Genomic DNA, 9,518 nt, shown 5'->3' on the forward strand with positions numbered 1-9,518 from the left:
TTATAGTTACCCAACAGTTGGACATTAATTTTGTGTGTGTGTGTCTACTTTGTAAATAATGCATCAAGGAGCATCTTTGTCTAAATAGCTTATTAAGTATAGTGTATTATTTCTTTCACGGAAGTAATGTGGGAAGATGGTCCACAGAAGTGGTATTACTGGATCAAAATGTATGAATAAATAACATGGCTCTTTAATATATTGTATAACCGTTTCACGATATTGCAATACCACTAGAATTGGGGATTACCATTAAAAATGTATTCTTTGGCTAATATGTTAAAATAGTATTTTGCTGGCATTTTAATCTACATACCTCTTATTACAAAATTGACCATTTCCCATATATTTGTATGGTACTGTATGTAGTCATCTATTCAAGTGTTCCAGCAAGGTTTTAATTTTTGTAAATTAGTTCTATTTGTTTGAGCTTGTCACAAAATAAAGATACTAAGTCTGTCATGTTACTGCAGACCTTTTCCCAATCTACTGTTACCCCACTGGTTTTTTACATGAAGAAATCTTTGATTTTTTTTCCCTGTAGTTTGACTATTCTTTTCCTGTTCGAGTGTTTTTCTTTTGTTTCTAAGCAATACTCAATTCTATAGATTTCCTATGCCTCTACATTTTGCACTTAATTGTTTAATCAATATGTAATTCATTTGGTGAAGTCAGAATGATTTTTTCCAAATTGCTAACTATGCATCAAAATTATTTATTGAATAATCTTTCCTTCCCCACTGATTTCTGATGACTTCTTTTTATGATTTATCAAATTATTTATGCAAGGATCTGCTTCTGAACTGTCCTGGTTCACTTACCTACTTCCTCCTCTTATGCCGGCATCACAGTGTTTTAATTACAAAGACTTCATTATGCACTTGAATATCTGGTAGTGCTATATACTGTAATATCCAATAGATCTAACTCCCTTCTCCTGTAGCCATTTCCAGAATTCCCCTGAGGTACTCATCTACTTATTTTTCCATATAGACTGAAAACCATCTTGTGAAATTTTAAAAATCCTGATGGGACTTTGAGAAGAATGGCATTACACTCATGAACTGATTTCAGAAGTATCCAAAGCCTTAGTTGTTTGGTTTTTTTCTTAAGATTTTACTTATATTTATTTTAGAGAGAGAGAGCATGTGAGAGAGAAGCGGGGGTAGGTAGGGGCAGTGGGAGAGGGAGACAGAGAATCTCAAGCAGACGCCACACTGAGCGTGGAGCCTGACACGGGGCTTGATCTCAAGACCATGAGATCATGACCCGAGCCAAAATCGAATCAGATGCTTAACCTACTGAGCCATCCAGGTGCCCCTCCAAATCCTTAGTTTTTATCTCACCGTCTAGAAGTAATCTCTTTAAGTCTTCTTGATCTACAACGAAGCAATCTGTAATGATAATTTTATCTTTTTCTTTACAGTATTTAGTCTCTAAAGTTACTACTTTCATAACTTTCTACATTTGCTTTTTGTTTTGATCTTAGCCATATCCCATAATGCCTTTATGGGGGCCCCCCAAAAGTATAATGACAGTGGGCTGTATGAACTCAACCTTCCTTATCATATGAAGGAATGGTCATTTTATATACTTGTTTTTAAGCGGTTTGTAAAACTTAGAAGTTGAACTGACTGAATGTTCTTCTGGAATTAATGAGATTATTGCATATTTTTACTTAAATAATTTATGTGAATCAAATGAAAATCTATGTATATGAAGCCATTCCTGCATTCCATAACCTACTTGGGTATGGTGGAACATTCATATACCCTATTGTTGAAATCAACTCACTAGAATTTTATCTAAAATTTTTACATTCCTGAGAGAGACTGGTATACAGCCTCCCTCGGGGGGCTTGCCAGATTTGTTATCAGGGTCATGTTTGCTTGAAAAAAGAATCTGGAAGTTTTCCATCTTTTTTCTAAATCCTGGAACAGTTTATACAACACAGAAATTATCTGTTCCTTGAAAGTTTTAAAAGAACTTTCAAAGGCCTTTTTATATTTTAAAATATTCCACCTGGCACAGGTTTCTGTGTGTGTGTGTGTGTGTGTATGTGTGTGCATCCACGTGTGCCTGTGTCCATGTGGACATTACCATATTTGTATACATTTCAAATGACAGTAAGATATTGATCTCTAATGGAACAGGGAACAGTTTTAGGATAATTTACTGCTTTCCTTTCCCCATGAAAAAGAAGTAAATGCCCAAGAGGATAAAGTGCTAAGAAATAACCCATTTTCCCAGGCTTTCATTCTAAGAACCTCCTTTTTAGAGGCCCAGAAGGGAGGTTATAGATGGTGGTCAGGGAATACTGAATGCTGACCCATCCACACTTCATTGAGGCTGACCAAGTCTGGCATCCACAACTTTACCACTGACATTTGGACTTAGGAAATCCAAGATCTGAAAAGAAAAGGGGATCACTGGTCTACCTAGGTCACCTTGAATTCTGTGGTAAAGGTCTTCCACCAATTTTGTAATCCACCAAGCCACCTGTAGGACACTGTACCTAGTCCAAAGCAATAATTCTAAGGCTTTCTCTACTTACTGCAGGGCTACTGGACCAATGACCCTGCAAGCACTTCAAGGGAGCCACAAATAAAGATTCTGAATTAATATGCACAGAAACTTTGTGTCCATTCGAACCCCCCCAACCCAAATTCATATGTTGAAATCCTAGCCCCCAATCTGATAGTATTAGGAGGTAGGGCCTCTGGGAATCAACTTGGTTAAGATGAGTCACAAGGGTGGAGCCCGCCTGATGGGATTAGTGTCCTTATAAGAATAAGAGTCTCCAGAGCTTCCTCTTTTCACAAGGGCACAAAGAAGAGGTCAAGGGAGCACACAGCAAGATGGCGGCCACCTACAAGCCAACATTAAGAGGTCTCAGAATGAAACCTGCCTTGCCAACACCTTGATCTTAGACTTCCCAGCCTTCAGAACTGTTAGAAATAAATTTCTATTTTAAGCCACCCAGTCTGTTGTATTTTGTTATGGCAGCCCAAGCTGACTAAAGCAAGAGGGCTGTGGTAGTGTCTGTCCAAAAGAACACTGAGCTATGGCTGTACACACTGAACAGCCTGCTGTGGAGAGAGACACCCGAATAGAAACAAGCGGTAAGGAGTCTGAAGGAAGGCGGAGTGTCTACGAGAACAGGCGAGGACTGTGCTGTAGGAGCACATGTGAGAATATAAACAGGACTCAAACAGTGACACGGTGCCCAAGAATGAGGCTGTGAACAGGGCAGGAACTGCATATGTGGTGTGCTGCAGAACGGCCTGCTTTTTCTTGAGAAAGACACATCTTAGTTCATGTCCTTGTTCAAAGAGGATCCATGAAATGTTAGAGGTCAATGACACATTAGGATTAGGTTACCTTTTGTGAGTCAAGGTGATGAGCATTCAAATAGCCTGGCAGGAAGGCATGGATCTCAAAACCCTCTTTGGCACTACGATTCCATAATTCCATTCAGGATTTCACACAAGCACGCCAGCAGTTTTTTCTCCCCCCCAACAATGACATAGAAGTTGCTTTCATACCAGTCATGGCCTCACACAGAAGCTTAATCCCTGGCTGGAAGGCAAAACATGTTTGTGGCAAAGCCAAGCAAGCATGTGAAGTGAAGCAGAATGAGGAATGTTTTATTACTGGTTTGGATGCCAGGGGTGGTTGGGTGTATGTTGGGGTTTTTTAATGACTCCAAAAGACATCTTTAAAAGTCATACTCTGTTGGCAGCTCCAAGATGCAATTGTTACTACAAGTATTAACGCTTACCAGCGACTGATTAATGCACACACTGATTTTCTCACAAGCACCCTTTCCTTTCTGGGGCTTTTCACCAAATTAAGTTCTCTCTTTCTCTCCTTCCCTCTCCCCTACCCCCTCCTGTATGAGTGTGTGTGTGCTTTCCCACACATAGAGGCATATACCACACAACTGAAGGCCAAATCCAACTAAACATTTATCAATTTTAGGGTCAAACTGTGGAAAAAGAAAAACTCTTGATATACTTTTAATCTGAACGACTTAGGTACTGCAAGATTTTCTTTCTACTGGTAGAAAATTATACTAACAATTCTAAGTTAATGACTTGAGAGTAAACAGTTCCTTCTTTGTAAAATGAATTGGATTCAGGACTTGTGTTCAAGTGATTTTCTCCTCCTTTAAGTCAAAAAAAGACATGACTTAAGAGAACTCCTAGGCTCTAAGAGAATCTTCAAAAAAGTAGGATTTTCCCCCTTACACTGCACATTAAGTAAATACCTCCCCATCTCCCCGGTGCTTGCTATCCACAGATTGGCAGTGCAGGGCCCAAATACGATGTAGTTTTTACAGGTGATATCAGAAAAAAAAAATGTTCCTTTCTTGTATGATAATTGTGGTAATGTTAGATACTTCAAAACATCCTTGCACTAAGGATGGCAAAATAAGATCTTGGTAGCCCTAGGCCAATCCCTCCCAATTTTTTTGACAGTTTCTTCATCCAAGTAATCTATGTATGAGAACCACTTGTCTGAAACAAGGAATTTCGGGTCAATCATCTAGTTATTACTAGTTCTCATCTAGTTATCACAATAGTGACCATCCTCAGGGCCAACAAACAACCTATAGAAAATTTAAGACTAATTGTAGTCAATATGCAGGGGAGAGAGTATGAAAACTTTTAAGGCCTATAAACTTGTGGTCTATAAGTTCCTGGTTGTTCTGCAAGTTTTTCCTCTATCTGCAGGCCCTTCACTGCACCCTATCCACCCCTCACTACCAAGTTATCTCCTGGTTTTGAAACTCAGGTGCTTTTAAAGCTTGAGGGTACCATTAATCTGGGAACCCCCAAATCAAGACATTTCACCCTGCTGAGATTCTGAGAGGTCGGCCTTATGGTACCAAAGGCTTTACAGAACAATTCACAGCATTTTGTCAGTTAAAATTCAACTGAAATGAATGCCCAAGACTAGCTTCTTGCTACTGCAGCATCTCACCCGATCTAAGTGATCCTAAAATCCATCTACCCAGAAAAGCCCAACGGCATGGTTGGTTTGGGAAGCCAAAGCTGAGGAGGGCCACTTGCTCTCTCCAGAGCCTCCAAACTGAGAACAAAGGCAAGAAAATCAGCTGGGATACGTCATAACAGGCCTTCAACTATTTATAAAACTTTTCAACTAAGAATATGTTAATAAGTGACTGTAAAATGAAAATCCCCTTTTTTACAGGGATTCTATCTACCTTTAACTTAACTGTATGCTACCTAAAATTTTCTTTTATTAGATTTCCCCCAAAATGAATTCTAAAATAAATACCACTCTGGAGGAAAAAAAATCCATAAACACTAAATTTTTTAATACCTTGACTTACCTCATCTCTAACTAAACTATTCAGTGACAAATAACATATCTGTTGTGAAGAGAGTTAATTTCCTAGATTATATGTGCACATAAACACATAAATGTGACAATATTTTTAGATATAGGATGCTAGTAAAGGTAACATTTATTGGGCCAGCTACTGGGACACTGGGCACTTTACTCGGATTACCTCAGTTAATCCTCACAACAAACCTATAAAGTAAGTGCTATTCTTACTCCCATTTTATAGATAAGGTTTAAATGAGAAGACTCATTAATGTAATTTAATCTTCACTAACCCAGAATTTGAGTTCATTGTTTACTCTGGCTATAAAAAGGTTGAATAAGCATATGAGAAATTAAGCAGAATTGTAGAAAGCATGGTTAACCTACTAGAAGAGCGTCTGTTTTCAGACATACTGAGGAGCAGATGCTAATTGCAAGCCTTCCAGCAGGAACTGTTTGGGAAGGTTCTGTCTGAAATTATGCTACCATAGTTAAGATTCAGACTTTCACTAGTTAAAAGCAGGTTTCCTCTCACTGTTACTTCCAAATTAGGAGGTTTCTATAGATGATACAGTACAGTGGATGTCAGGTACCCATTTCCCTTCTCCCCCAGCAATACTCGGTTCTGTTCCCTCATCCTCTCCTCCCAGCCCCGGTGCTTTAGGGAAAGCTTACGCACTCCCCCAGGAGAGGGACAGACCAATCAGAAAAACCTCCCGTCCCTGCCAATCAAAAGACGGCTTTCACCTGACTACTGGGATTGGCTGAGGAATGAACACGTGGCTTAACTCCGGGCAATGAAATGCCAGGGTTGGCTTGCAGGGGATGGAATTCTGGGAAAGATACTTTTTCAGTCTTTTAAGGAGTTACTGGCAGGGATGCTTCTTTCCTTCTGGCCAGAGGGATGCAACTATGAGCCGAGGAACTTCCGCAGCCATTCTGCCTCCCTGAGGATGAACTGACATCATGGAAGAGTGACAGAGAGATGGAAAGAAACCGGATGGTTGATGTCATGTTGAGCTATTTCACACCCACAATGCAGTCCATCCCATCCCTGAACTTTGCAGGTACACGGGTTGATTAATTAATTCCCTGTGCTGTGGGAGCCCCGTTGAGTTGGGTTTTATGATGGTCACAACCCCAGAGGATCCAAACTGATAAATGAGAAAAAAAAGCCTTAACTGACAGCTTTCTCCCCATGTGCTTGGATTTTACTTGACACTGTTTCTAAACTGTCTGAAGTAGTTTTGTGTTGGTTTTTTCCTTAAAATGTAACAGGTTTTCAAGAAACACTTTCAAGAATTCATGAGTGGCCTTGGGCAAGTCACTTGACTTTCCTGGGTCTTTCCAACTGTAAAAAGGATGAAGTTTGACTAGAGGATTTTTGTTGCTCCTCCCAGCCCTTACAGCCAACAGTTCTATGTGGCTGACCCAGTAATGCAAAGTTTCACTTACTCCACCAAACAAAAACCCCTCTTTAGATAGAAACATCCTTTGCAATATAATTCAAGCAATCTGCATCTCTTGCTTGGTCAGCTATTTCCCATTTGCACCCCTATATCCCCCCTTCTGCAATCAGCTCGGTGCCCCCCAAGGGTCTGATCTCTGTGGACAGCATCAGTATGGCTCCCTGCCTTCTAGCTTCTGGCTGAGTGTGCCTAATGGGAGGCGCCATCAGGAGATGGGAGAAATGACAAGGGAGTTCGGTAGAATATTTATTCTCTTGGCTCTTTCCCAGCTGTGTTGCTGAAGGTTGACTGCATCCTTCCACCAGAGAGAGCCTTTCCATGGAGCTTCTCTTTCCAGTTCTAATAACCAATCCTTCCCTCTTTCTTTCAGGACTAGGCATGGTAACAGCTCCCCGACACTGCTAGCCCTGGGATACTTCCACATCCTGTGATGGGTTCTCTTAACCCTGCCTACACCACTATAAACAGTCCCTTCAGGACAGTCTTTTGGATGACTCCATTTGAATACACCATCTGTTTCTTACTGGAAACCCAAGACACGATAGCTTAAAAATTAAATCAAAATCAAGCACAACAAAAAAGAAAACAGAAGCAATCAACTTTGAGTCTCACATAAAAGAGATGAAAAGTGTGGCCCTTGCCAAGAAAAACAACCTGCACATACCAAGAGAATCAAATTAGACACCCACCACCCTCCTTTCCCCGCTGTCACTGAGAATTGTGGAAAACAGCCATCCCTTGCTACACCAGGGTTTAAACATTAACAAAAAAAAAAAAAGTCTGTGTATACACAAACTTACCGATGCTTCAGACAACTTCTGAGGGGGCCTGGCAGGGGAAATCCCAGCCATGTGCCCATTTTCTAGAGGGACAAACTGAGCATGGAAGAGAACACAGGGCTAGAGCTGATTTAAAAAAACAAAACAAAACAAAACAAAAAACAAACAAAAAGACCACTAGAAATGTCCCAGGGCCAGTTCAAAGGCTCCTTGGTCCAAGACTCTGCCTCTTACAGACTCTGGGGGGTTTCTCAGAAGCAGCCTTCTATACTACCAATTCTCCAGAGAGGTCTAATCCCCCCTGAACACATCTAGAGCTACCATCCATGAATGTCCTTTGGCTCCTTCATATTCACAACTCTGCAAAGTCAAGAGAGACAAGGCACAATGCCCTCAGCCCCATTCTGAGTGATGCTGAATGCCAGTATGTGGATCCACTACCGCTGACCATTTCCCAAAGAAACTTTTCCAGCAAGTTATGGGTATCCAGGCCCACAGCAGCCTTTCTCCCCTTCTTGGGGCATTTTCCATTCCATAGATATCCAAAAAATGCTTTCAAGGACCCCTTCATCACAAAACATTACACAGCAGCTACCTGTTTCAGGATTAAGAGGCTCAATTGTTCAGGGTTGTCCTGCTTCCATGTCTTCCTCCTTCAGTATCCGAGAGAGCCAGGGCCTGTAGGAGTGACCCAAAAAGCACATTCAGGATATTTGGCTTCAACATGGGAAAGATCCTATCGTTCAGGAGAGACTGGAGAAGCAGCCAAGGGTGGAGCCCTGAAGAATCCAACAGCGGATGGACTGGCCCAGGAGGCGGCCCCTGAAAGGCTGCTAAGGAAGGTCCCCAAGTGAGAAGAGAATGTAGGAGAGAAAGTCACCCAATGCCATTCTAGTTCCTCAGGCCTGAAACCCAGGAGTCACCGCGACTCCCCTCTTTCCCTCACACTCTACATCCGGTCTACCAACCAGCAAATGATGTCAGAGGATTCTTCAAAATACATCCAGACTCACTCCTTCTCATTTACCTCCACCACCACCACTTTGGTCCAAGCCAGCGGCTTCTCTCCTTGGATTATTGCAATGACTTCCTAACTGGTCTCCCTACTTCCACCCTTCCTTGCCTTTCTAGAATCCACCTATTATGGGGACTGAATTGTGTTATGAGTTGGACTGCATCTCCCCCAAATTCCTTTGTTGAAGTTCTAACCCCCAGTACTTCAGAATATGACGGTATTTGGGAACAGGGTCATCGTGGATGTAATTAGCTGTTGAGATGAGGTCATCCTGGAGTAGGGTGGGTCTCTAACCAGTATGACTGGCGTCCTTATAAAAAGGGGAAATTAGGAAGCACGCACTCACACAGGGAGTACTCCCCTGTGTGAAGATTGGAGTTCTGCTGCCACAAGCCCAGGGGCTACCAGAAGCTGGGAGGGGGGCCAGAAACAGATCCTTCCCTAGCGCCTTCAGAGGGAGGGAGGCCCTGTGGACACCTTGATCTCGGGACTCCTGGCCTCCAGAACTGTGAGAAAATACACCTCTGCTATTTAAGCCACCCGGTTTGTGGTACTTTGTTATGGCAGCCCGAGCTGACTAATAGACCATGCTCCCCACAACAGCCTCAGTGATCATTTAAAAATCACTCTTCTGCTCAAAAGACTCCTATAGTGTTTCATCTCTCTCAAAATAAAAGACAAAGTCCTTGAAATGACCTTCGGGGTCCACATGACCTGGCCCAGCCTCTTCCTTGACCTTTGCTTCTACTCTGCCCTTCACCAATTTCCTCTAGCTAGAATGGGTTCCTCAAACATCATCCCAAAGCAGGCTCCTCCCTCAAGACCGCTGCACTTGCTCTTCCCTCTGCCCGGAACACTCCTCCCCGGGCATCCTTTACTTTCTTCAGGTTCCAGTGACAA

The 9,518-nt window shown here is 42.0% G+C and overlaps 1 protein-coding gene across 17 annotated transcripts in view; it reads right to left on the reverse strand.

The window, feature by feature from the left end:
• The window catches only part of TRERF1 (transcriptional regulating factor 1), a 198,301-nt gene that overhangs the window by 111,038 nt on the left and 77,745 nt on the right, over positions 1–9,518 (reverse strand). For 14 of the 17 annotated variants that reach the window (XM_073904968.1, XM_073904966.1, XM_025890335.2 and 11 more), the window contains one exon: positions 8,199–8,281. The exons of the other annotated variants lie outside the window; for them this stretch is intronic. The gene's annotated coding sequence lies outside the window, so the exon portion shown is untranslated. The remainder of the gene's footprint in view (positions 1–8,198; positions 8,282–9,518) is intronic. 17 annotated transcript variants of the gene reach the window in all.

This window comes from Callorhinus ursinus, unplaced genomic scaffold (genome assembly GCF_003265705.2).
Source record: "Callorhinus ursinus isolate GAN/ISIS: 27379988/994484 unplaced genomic scaffold, GSC_fseal_2.0 scaffold22, whole genome shotgun sequence".
NCBI lineage: Eukaryota > Metazoa > Chordata > Mammalia > Carnivora > Otariidae > Callorhinus > Callorhinus ursinus.